Source organism: Oncorhynchus clarkii, chromosome 16, assembly GCF_045791955.1.
Source record: "Oncorhynchus clarkii lewisi isolate Uvic-CL-2024 chromosome 16, UVic_Ocla_1.0, whole genome shotgun sequence".
In the NCBI taxonomy this organism is placed as follows: domain Eukaryota; kingdom Metazoa; phylum Chordata; class Actinopteri; order Salmoniformes; family Salmonidae; genus Oncorhynchus; species Oncorhynchus clarkii.
This window is the reverse complement of record NC_092162.1, coordinates 19,565,695-19,578,483: the sequence shown is the minus strand read 5'-3', so window position 1 is coordinate 19,578,483 and position 12,789 is coordinate 19,565,695.

Sequence of the window (12,789 nt, the reverse complement as noted above, 5' to 3'; positions counted from 1 at the left end):
TTATTTACTTTTCTGCTCTTTTGCACACCAGTATCTCTACCTGCACATGACCATCTGATCATTTATCACTCCAGTGTTAATCTGCTAAATTGTAATTATTCGCCTACCTCCTCATGCCTTTTGCACACAATGTATATAGACTTGATTTTTTTTCTACTGTGTTATTGACTTGTTTATTGTTTACTCCATGTGTAACTCTGTGTTGTTATCTGTTCACACTGCTATGCTTTATCTTGGCCAGGTCGCAGTTGTAAATGAGAACTTGTTCTCAACTAGCCTACCTGGTTAAATAAAATGTTTTAAAAAAGCTTGAGGTCTGTTTCCTCTTTCAAGAAGACTGCATTGCAATTTCTCTACAGGACATCTGATTCCCACTTTCACAATGCATTTTAAAGATGTTGTTCTTCTCAGAAATGTACAGGAAGCGAAAAGCTATTCACAGTCAATTTTTGTCACCACATTGAAAACACATCTCCTCAGCCTCTGGTTGACCATCAGACAAAATATATTGCCTGTCTGTGATGCACAACAATATCAAGTGTTCCACTTTTAGTAAAATGACTACCACTCTTTGGTGTTGCAAAGCTCATGGAAGCAATCATGAACTATAATTGGTTTGCCTCCCAGGCCCATGTTGCCCAGGGTTAAAAACATAAATTGTAGATTAATAATAATACATTGTATTGTATTACAGCCCCTAAACTTATTCCACATATCCCTTGTCCAAAATGTGTTTAATCTATTGTTAGTAATATATATATATATATATATATTTTAAATATATAAAAATAAATATTATTAAAAATAAATGTTGAGATCTGTCTGCTGACCGCCTGCAAGTACCTTGGACTTCACTTTGAGAACCGCTGGGTTAGACAGACAAATGTCTATTACATCCTGTTGACATCGACAAATGTTGGCAGAGGCAAGTCCCCTGTAATACTGACCTTTTGCTCCAGCATTTGACCAGATTTTTCAAATGGTCATTACTATCTCTTAAACGGAATACATTTGAATTATTCCTTTAACTCAATTTTAATTTGGTCTCTTTCGCTCTACATGATTAGTCATCAGTTCACAGAAAATAGGATGTGTCAGAACAGCCAAGCTTGCTGCACATTTCTGTTTCTGTGATGATGGCTAGGCTTGGCTTTGTGGTCGTGTGCTTAGTGTGAAACTTGCTAAACAGGGGAAGTACAGCTTCAAAATAATACCACATGTCATGTTGCAACCCAATGAAGTAACTTCACACTAAGACAAAGAGACACGCTCTATAGACATAAGAAATTACTGCACAACAAGAAATGTTTTAACCAGCAATGTATTGAACTATATTACCCAAATCCTCACTATCCTAAATAATTATCAGTACAGTAATTTCCCACTATTGATATTAGTATCTCTGGCTGAACCAGAGAAAACATCACATCACTTGAGCTGTACAGGGCTACAACTGAACCCAAATTTATACTGAGCAGGGCTGAGTATGTCTCTACGATACAACACAAGTCAGTTTGGTGCAGTCCAATTGTATAAATAAACAGAGGTTTTGACAAATACCTCATGACCTAAACTTTGTTTTAATAGGGAAATCTGCAGTTCATCAAATAACTTCAAGTTACTTGCATAACCCCGATTCTCTGATATTATGAGTGTGTAATCTCACATATGGGACATGGACCTTCGGGGAGGGGACCACAGGAAGCTCCTATCACACGTCTTTCGTAGGCAGACAGAAAGTGTATTGGACCACGTCAACAAGATAATAGTGTCCTGTAAAAAATTATGAATTATGAGGCTGGAAATTAGGTGTCTGGTAGGTGGACAGCTTAGCTAAGAATTTTCTTTTGGTATCAAAAATTATAATTTCATACTGTTAGGTTCTACTTTGTCAGAGTAAATAACTCACGGACACTAGAGAAGCTTAATCAAGTTTAATTCCCAAAGGGTCGGCACAGCTGTATTCAGACAAAAGCATGTTTCCACCATCACAAATATATATACTCCACTTTAGGCACTCCTCTTTCTCTCCAATCCTTACATCTTAAGATTCGACAAGAAGAGGGTAATAGGATAATAAACCATAATTTCTCCGTTCAGGGGATCTGACCTGACCGGCTGACCTCAACCCCCCCTGTCCATCTGCTTCCCCTATAGCAATCTGGTGACTTCCACCTGTCCACCCGCTTCCCTTATAGCAATCTGGTGACTTCCACCTGTCCACCCAACACATTCCAAAGCCATCTGTCTTTCTACAGAGAACCATGAACTTCTGACATAAAACCCAGTCTCTTTCACTCCTTTATATACTATACTTCTGATCTATCATGTCTTCAGTATCTCAATGTTCAAAGTTTACCCCGAATCCAACAATACAAAAAGCAATCAGTCACATATACAGTTGAAGTCGGAAGTTTACATACACCTTAGCCAAATACATTTAAACTCAGTTTTTCACAACTCCTGACATTTAATCCTAGTAACAATTCCCTGTCTTAGGTCAGTTAGCATCACCAGTTTATTTTAAGAATGTGAAATGTCAGAATAATAGTAGAGAGAATTATTTATTTCAGCTTTTATTTCTTTCATCACATTCCCAGTGGGTCAGAAGTTTACATACACTCAATTAGTATTTGGTAGCATTGCCTTTAAATTGTTTAACTTGGGTCAAATGTTTTGGGTAGCCTTCCACAAGCTTCCCACAATAAGTTAATGTGAATTTTGGCCCATTCCTCCTGACAGAGCTGATGTAACTGAGTCAGGTTTGTAGGCCCCCTTGCTTGCACACGTTTTTTTCAGTTCTGCCCACACATTTTCTATAGGATTGAGGTCAGGGCTTTGTGATGGCCACTCCAATACCTTGACTTTGTTGTCCTTAAGCCATTTTGCCACAACTTTGGAAGTATGCTTGGGGTCAAGCCATCTATTTTGTGAAGTGCACCAGTTTCTCCTGCAGCAAAGCACCCCCACAACACAATGCTGCCACCCCCGTGCTTCACGGTTGGGATGGTGTTCTTCGGCTTGCAAGCCTCCCCCTTTTTCCTCCAAACATAACGATGGTCATTATGGCCAAACAGTTCTATTTTTGTTTCATCAGACCAGAGGACATTTCTCCAAAAAGTATGAGCTTTGTCCCCATGTGCAGTTGAAAACTGTAGTCTGGCTTTTTATGGCGGTTTTGGAGCAGTGGCTTCTTCCTTGCTGAGTGGCCTTTCCTGTTATGTCGATATAGGACTCATCTTACTGTGGATATAGATACTTTTGTACCTGTTTCCTCCAGGATCTTCAAAAGGTCCTTTGCTGTTGTTCTGGGATTGATTTGCACTTTTCACACCAAAGTACGTTCATCTCTAGGAGACAGAACGCGTCTCCTTCCTGAGCGGTATGACGGCTGCGTGGTCCCATGGTGTTTATACTTGCGTACTATTGTTTGTACAGATGAAAGTGGTACCTTCAGGCATTTGGAAATTGCTGAATGAACCAGACTTGTGGAGGTCTACAATTATTTTTCTGGGGTCTTGGCTGATTTATTTAGATTTTCCCATGATGTCAAGCAAAGAGGCACTGAAGGTAAGCCTTGAAATACACCTCCAATTGACTCACATGATGTCAATTAGCCTATCAGAAGCTTCTAAAGCCATGACATTTTCTGGAATTTTCCAAGGCACAGTCAACTTAGTGCATGTAAACTTCTGACCCAATGGAATTGTGATACAGTGAATTATAAGTGAAATAATCTGTCTGTAAATTTTTTGGGGAAAAATTACTTGTGTTATGCACAAAGTAGACGTCCTAACCGACTTGCCAAAACTATAGTTTGTTACCGCCCAAATAGGTCCACAGACGATGCAATCTCAACCACACTGCACACTGCCCTAACCCATCTGGACAAGAGGAATACCTATGTGAGAATGCTGTTCATCGACTACAGCTCGGCATACAACACCATAGTACCCTCCAAGCTCGTCATCAAGCTCGAGACCCTGGGTCTCGACCCCGCCCTGTGCAACTGGGTACTGGACTTCCTGACGGGCCGCCCCCAGGTGGTGAGGGTAGGCAACAACATCTCCTCCCCGCTGATCCTCAACACTGGGGCCCCACAAGGGTGCGTTCTGAGCCCTCTCCTGTACTCCCTGTTCACCCACGACTGCGTGGCCACGCACGCCTCCAACTCAATCATCAAGTTTGCGGACGACACAACAGTGGTAGGCTTGATTACCAACAACGACGAGACGGCCTACAGGGAGGAGGTGAGGGCCCTCGGAGTGTGGTGTCAGGAAAATAACCTCACACTCAACGTCAACAAAACTAAGGAGATGATTGTGGACTTCAGGAAACAGCAGAGGGAACACCCCCCTATCCACATCGATGGAACAGTAGTGGAGAGGGTAGCAAGTTTTAAGTTCCTCGGCATACACATCACAGACAAACTGAATTGGTCCACTCACACAGACAGCATTGTGAAGAAGGCGCAGCAGCCCCTCTTCAACCTCAGGAGGCTGAACAAATTTGGCTTGTCACCAAAAGCACTCACAAACTTCTACAGATGCACAATCGAGAGCATCCTGGCGGGCTGTATCACCGCCTGGTACGGCAACTGCTCCGCCCTCAACCGTAAGGCTCTCCAGAAGGTAGTGAGGTCTGCACAACGCATCACCGGGGGCAAACTACCTGCCCTCCAGGACACCTACACAACCCGATGTCACAGGAAGGCCATAAAGATCATCAAGGACATCAACCACCCGAGCCACTGCCTGTTCACCCCGCTATCATCCAGAAGGCGAGGTCAGTACAGGTGCATCAAAGCTGGGACCGAGAGACTGAAAAACAGCTTCTCTCTCAAGGCCATCAGACTGTTAAACAGCCACCACTAACATTGAGTGGCTGCTGCCAACACACTGACACTGACTCAACTCCAGCCACTTTAATAATGGGAATTGATGGGAAATGATGTAAATATATCACTAGCCACTTTAAACAATGCTACCTTATATAATGTTACTTACCCTACATTATTCATCTCATATGCATACGTATATACTGTACTCTATATCATCGACTGAATCCTTATGTAATACATGTATCACTATCCATTTTAACTATGCCACTTTGTTTACATACTCATCTCATATGTATATACTGTACTCGATACCATCTACTGTATCTTGCCTATGCTGCTCTGTACCATCACTCATTCATATATCCTTATGTACATATTCTTTATCCCCTTACACTGTGTACAAGACAGTAGTTTTGGAATTGTTAGTTAGATTACTTGTTATTACTGCATTGTCACTGCATGTCATTGTTATTACAAGCATTTCGCTACACTCGCATTAACATCTGCTAACCATGTGTATGTGACAAATAAAATTTGATTTGATTTGATTTACCAAGAAAATTGTGGAGTGGATAAAAAACTAGTTTTAATGACGCCAACCTAAGTGTATGTAAACTTCCGACTTCAACTGTACATCATAAATCACAAACACGTGGAAATACAGTGCATTATGAAAGTATTCAGACCCCTTGACTTTTTCCAAAGTTGTTTATGTTACAGCCTTATTATAAAAGGTATTAAATATATTCTTCCCTCATCAATCTACACACAATACCCCTTAATTACAAAGGAAAAAATATTTTTTAGAAATAAAAAAATGACAAATAAAAATAAAATCTGAAATACTACATTTACATATACAGTGGGGCAAAAAAGTATTTAGTCAGCCACCAATTGTTTAAAAAGATGAGAGAGGCCTGTCATTACAGGTACACTTCAACTATGACAGAGAAAATGAGAAGAAAAAAAATCCAGAAAATCACATTGTAGAATTTTTAATGAATTTATTTGCAAATTATGGTGGAAAATAAGTATTTGGTCAATAACAAAAGTTTATCTCAATACTTTGTTATATACCCTTTGTTGGCAATGACAGAGGTCAAACATTTTCTGTAAGTCTTCACAATGTTTTCACACACTGTTGCTGGTATTTTGGCCCATTCCTCCATGCAGATCTCCTCTAGAGCAGTGATGTTTTGGGGCTGTTGCTGGACAACACGGACTTTCAACTCCCTCCAAAGATTTTCTATGGGGTTGAGATCTGGAGACTGGCTAGGCCACTCCAGGACCTTGAAATGCTTCTTACGAAGCCACTCCTTTGTTGCCCGGGCGGTGTGTTTGGGATCATTGTTATGCTGAAAGACCCAGCCACGTTTCATCTTCAATGCCCTTGCTGATGGTAGGCTTTGTTACTTTGGTCCCAGCTCTCTGCAGGTCATTCACTAGGTCCCCCTGTGTGGTTCTGGGATTTTTGCTCACCGTTCTTGTTATCATTTTGACCCCACGGGGTGAGATCTTGCGTGGAGCCCCAGATCGAGGGACATTATCAGTGGTCTTGTATGTCTTCCATTTCCTAATAATTGCTCCCACAGTTGATTTCTTCAAACCAAGCTGCTTACCTATTGCAGATTCAGTCTTCCCAGCCTGATGCAGGTCTACAATTTTGTTTCTGGTGTCCTTTGACAGCTCTTTGGTCTTGGCCATAGTGGAGTTTGGAGTATGACTGTTTGAGGTTGTGGACAGGTGTCTTTTATACTGATAACAAGTTGCCATTAATACAGGTGACGAGTGGAGGACAGAGGAGCCTCTTAAAGAAGAAGTTACAGGTCTGTGAGAGCCAGAAATCTTGTTTGTTTGTAGGTGACCAAATACTTATTTTCCACCATAATTTGCAAATAAATTCATTAAAAATCCTACAATGTGATCTTCTGGATTTTTTTTCTCATTTTGTCTGTCATAGTTGAAGTGTACCTATGATGAAAATTACAGGCCTCTCATCTTTTTAAGTGGGAGAACTTGCACAATTGGTGGCTGACTAAATACTTTTTTGCCCCACTGTATATTACTTGAGGCTTGGGCCGATTCCGGTGTGAGTTATCTGGCCCAAATGTATTAATTTGGGCTCGGGCCGATTGAGCCTAGTCTCTGGCAGATGATTACACGGGCTGCTTTATATAATTAACATTTAATTATTTATTTGTCCATATTTTCTCATTGTTTCTGTGATCATAAAATACAATTAACATTTCAATAAAATTCTTTAAGAGTCCTGTGTAGTATTTTAGTATTTTGATACTTTGTGCAAGGCAATTGATAGGCATTAAAAACATTGTTGACTCCCAATTGGTGCAGTGGTCTAAGACACTGCATTGCAAACTGCGTTGCTACAGATGCTGGTTCGAGACCTGTACCAGCTGCTCCTGGGAGAACCATGAGGCAATGCACACTTGGCCCAGTGTCGTCTGAGTTAGGGGAGGGTTTGGCCGGCCGGGATATCCTTGTCAAATCGTGCTGTAGGGACTCCTGTGGTGGGCAAGGCACATGCATGCTGACACAGTCACCAGGTGTATGAATCCATGTTTCCTCCGATCACAAAATATAACAGGTTATAGAGCACATCATTTTTTTAGGGGATGCTTCCCCGGAGATTTTACACACGCACCGCTACTGAAAATCAGGTGAGTTAGTGCTACTCTTTTTGGACATTTTCTGGTGTTTTGTGGTGGAAAACTGAGAAGGTTGAGCATAACACGTCAACCCTGTTACACATAGATAGACAGGCTAGAAATGTTTGGCTAGATAATGGCGCTAGAGGGGATGGCTGCCATTTTACGGGCTCCTGACCAATCGTGCTATTTTGTGTGTGTTTTTCAAATTGTTTGGAACTTATTTTGTACATTATTGCTCAATCTAATATTTATATATTTCTTATTTCCATTCTTTTACTTTTATATTTGTGTGTATTGTTGTGAATTGCTAGATACTACTGCACTGTTGGAGCTAGGAACACAAGCATTTCGCTACACCCACAATAACATCTGCTCAATATGTGTATGTGAGCAATAACATTAGATTTGATGTTGCTGCTACCATCTCTTACGACCGGAAAAAGCTTCTGGAAATCAGAAAAGCGATTACTCACCTCATAATGGACAAAGATTTTTTGTCCATATAATGTTGCTCTCAGACAAGTCCCAAATCCCCGTCATTCGCATAAAGAAAAGACGAAAAGGGGCACAGATCAGGGTTCGCTATGAGAATTCGTCGGCGATGGGGTAACCCCCCTCTACCATCCGTTCTTTTGCCCAACGTGCAATCACTGGAGAATAAACTGGTTGACCACCGTTCGAGACTATCCTACCAAAGGGACATTAAAAACAGTAATATCTTATGTTTCTCTCAGAGTCTTGGCTGAACGACGACAGATACAGTTGGCTGGGTTTTCCGTGCATCGGCAGGAAAGAACAGCTCCGTCCGGTAAGCAGACAGGTGGGGGTGTGTGTCTATTTAATGCCGGAAAACTTAAATAAGTTTTACCAGCATGTCACATGTGCAACCAGAGGGAAAAAACAACTCTAGACCACCTTTACTCCACACACAGAGACACGTACAAAGCTCTCCCTCACCTTCCATTTGGCAAATCTGACCATAATTCTATCCTCCTGATTCCTGCTTACAAGCACAACCTAAAGCAGGAAAAGCCCATGACTCGCTCAATACGGAAGTAGTCAGATGACACGGATGCTACGCTATGCAGGTAGCCTAGTGGTTTGAGCGTTGGGCCAGTAACCGCAAGGTTGCTGGATCGAATCTCTGAGCTGACAAGGTAAAAATCTGTTGTTCTTCCCCTGAGCAAGGCAGTTAATCCACTGTTTCCTGGGCGCCGAAGAAGTGGATGTTGATTATGGCAGCCCCCTGCACCTCTCTGATTCAGAGGGGTTGGGTTAAATGTGGAAGATACATTCAGTTGGACAACTGACTAGGTATACCTCTTTCCCTATGGGACTGCTTTGCTAGCACAGACTGGAATATGTTCCAGTATTCATCCAATGGCATTGAGGAGTATACCACCTCAGTCAACGGCTTCATCAGTAAGTGCATTGAGGACGTCGTCCCCACAGTGACCGAACGTACATATCCCAACCAGAATCCATGGATTACAGAAAACATCCGCACCGAGCTAAAGGTTAGAGCAGCTGCCTTCAAGGAGTGGGACACTAATCCGGATCCTCAAAAGAAATCCCGCTATGCCCTCCGACTAAACCATCAAATAGGGAAAAAGTCAATTCAGGACTAAGATTGAGTCCTACTACATCGGCTCTGATGCTCGTGGCAGGGCTTGCTAACTACTACGGACTACAAAGAAAAACCGAGTTGCCGAGTGACATGAGCGTACCAGACGGGCTAAATGCCTTTTATACTTGCTTCGAGGCAAGCAACACTGAAGCGTGCATGAGACCACCAGCTGTTCCGGACAACTGTGTGATCACCCTCTGTAGCCGATGTAAGCAAGACCTTTAAACAGGTCAACATTCACAAGGCTGCGGGGCCAGACGGATTACCAGGATGTGTACTCAGAGCATGCGCGGACCAACTGGCACGTGTCTTTACTGGCATTTTCAACCTCTCCCTGAGTCTGTAATACCTACATGAGTCTGTAATACCTACATGTTTCAAGCAGACCACCATTGTATAGTCCCTGTGCCCAAGAAAGCAAAGGTAACCTGCCTAAATGACTACCGCCTCATAGCACTCACGTCAGTAGCCATTAAGTGGACAAAAGGAATCTGGACAAAAGGAGCACCTATGTGTTCAACACCATAGTGCCCACAAAGCTCGTCACTAAGCTAAATGGCAACTGCTCGGCATTTGACCGTAAGGCGCTACAGAGGGTAGTGTGTACGGCCCAGTACATCACTGGGCCAAGCTTCATGCAATCCATGACTTATATACTAGGCGGTGTCAGAGGAAGGCCCAAAAAATGGTCAAAGACTCCAGTCACCCAAGTCATAGACTGTTGTTTCTGCTACCGCACGGCAAGTGGTACCGGAGCACCAAGTCTAGGTCCAAAAGGCTTCTTAACAGCTTCTACCCCTAAGCCATAAGACTCCTGAACAATTAATCAAATGGCCACCTGGAAAATTTGCATTGACACCCCCACCTTTGTTTTTTAAACCTTTGTTTTTACACTGGTGCTACTCGCACTAGATTATTATCTATGCATAGTCACGTTACCCCTACCTACAAATTACCTCAACTAACCTGTACCCCTGCACATTGACTCGGTACCGGAACCCCCTGTATATAGTGTCATTATCGTGTAATTTTATTGTGTAACTTTTTTTTTTACTAGATTTTTCACATTTGGGGGTCTCTCTGTCAGAGATCCATTACTACACACAATGGGCCTGCCTGGTATAGGTGATGTCTTCCTCTTGTGAATTTTGGGTAGAGCGTACAGTATGTGACAGGTGTGGGAACCCCACTACCAGGCGCCAAGGTCCCGCTCTCTGACATTCTCAACCATATGTATTTCTCCTTACGCTTGTAGCGAGAAGGGCAACGCGGTGAGATACCTCACTCATTTTATCAGAGAATTGGGGTTACGCAAGTAACCTTAAGTTCTCTTTCAAATAATTGTTTCGGTATCTCACATATGGGATATAGCAAACTCCCGTATCGCTCATATGCACTCCAGATAGTCCTGGCAGACTCATCCCTCCGATGCCCCAAACTAAGGATTGTTTGCGCCGAGAGCAGGTGCAACGATATCCGTACGTTAAAAGCCTCGTAACCTATGAGGGGTAACTAAAGTGCCGCATTACAAATCTCCTGACAGAGATGCCACAAGTGTTGCCATTGATTGGCCATGACCACAATAGCAAAGGGACCCTCAAGCCTCACCGGGGTAGCATACACGTGCCAACATAATGAACCTCCGCTATCCCATGGGGACAGACATTTGATGAGAGAGGGGACCTGCCCCCCTACCCAAACTAGGGAGGCACCCCTTTGGGACCCACGTCCCCTGAATGGGACAACGTCCTGCCGGTACCAGGCACAAGGTAGGGTTCCGTTCTGGAAGAAAGCCGAGCAAGCTGCTGGCAATAGCAGAATTTGCTCAGCAGATGAAGCGTTCATCCGTCCGATAGTGCAACCCGAAAAGGAAAAAGGAAGACACTGGAATCCAGACTTCCTATTCCTGGATAGGAGAACAGCTATACGTATTTGGTCAGCTTTGGCCCGTCTCCTGTGGTGGAGGGGCTGCAAGAGCTGCTGTGTCCCTCACTGCTTGTACCTGTGAAGGGGAGCAGAGAGGGTAGTAGCCCTAGTGCGTGAACCAAACACAGGATTGAAAATAAGTGGACAGTAAGGTGTGAGAGCACTGTGGACTTGTGAAATACCAGATAGCCGTCCGCCCACCAACATCTTTAGGTAACAGTAAATATAGTGGGTATCCATCGTACTGACGGTTCCCTAGTTCAAGTTCAATAGACAGCTGGAAAGAACAATTATTTAATCTGAGTCCCAGATATTATTTTATTTGCATGGGCACTGAACAGCTTTGTCAGGATGATCTTGAACCCCAGTTCAATGAGAAGGGCTACAAGAGCTGCTATGTCTCGTACCACTTGCTGTAATGTGTCTCTCCCCTCACCCCTTTCCTCTGGGGAACAGGAAGAACTGGGAGTAGGGCCTGTAGGCTCTCTCCTCATAGTACTATTCTGATTGCCCCTTTGGTTAGCGAAGAGGAGATATAACGTGATATTGGCAGGTAAGCCCCCCCATCTCCACCAATTAATGGTGCTAACCGTCTTCTGCTCTGTTTAACTCTGCATACAATTGTTTTTCTGTTATATTATGACCCCAAAAAATAAAGGGAACACTTAAACAACACAATGTAACTCCAAGTCAATCACACTTCTGTAAAATCAAACTGTCCACTTAGGAAGCAACACTGATTGACAATACATTTCACATGCTGTTGTGCAAATAAATAGACAACAGGTGGAAATTATAGGCAATTAGCAAGACATCCCCAATAAAGGATTGGTTCTGCAGGTGGTGACACAGACCACTTCTCAGTGCCTATGCTTCCTGGCTGATGTTTTGGTCACTTTTGAATGCTGGCGGTGCTTTCACTCCAGTGGTAGCATGAGACGGAGTCTACAACCCACACAAGTGGCTCAGGTAGTGCAGCTCATCCAGGATGGCACATCAATGCGAGCTGTGGCAAGAAGGTTTACTGTGTCTGTCAGCGTAGTGTCCAGAGCATGGAGGCGCTACCAGGAGACAGGCCAGTACATCAGGAGACGTGGAGGAGGCCGTAGGAGGGCAACAACCCATCAGCAGGACCGCTACCTCCGCCTTTGTGCAAGGAGGAGCACTTCCAGAGCCCTGCAAAATGACCTCCAGCAGGCCACAAATGTGCATGTGCGATGGGTCAGTCATGGTGTGGGGTGGCATTTCTTTGGGGGGCCGCACAGCCCTCCATGTGCTCGCCAGAGGTAGCCTGACTGCCATTAGGTACCGAGATGAGATCCTCAGACCCCTTGTGAGACCATATACTGGTGCTGTTGGCCCTGGGTTCCTCCTAATGCAAGACAATGCTAAACATCATGTGGCTGGAGTGTGTCAGCAGTTCCTGCAAGAGGAAGGCATTGATGCTATGGACTGGCCCTCCCGTTCCCCAGACCTGAATCCAATTGAACACATCTGGAACATCATGTCTCGCTCCATCCACCAACACCACGTTGCACCACAGGAGTTGGAGGATGCTTTAGTCCAGGTCTGGGAGGAGATCCATCAAGAGACCATCCGCCACCTCATCAGGAGCATGCCCAGGCGTTGTAGGGAGGTCATACAGGCACGTGGAGGCCACACACACTACTGAGCCTCATTTTGACTTGTTTTAAGGACATGACATCAAAGTTGGATCAGCCTGTAGT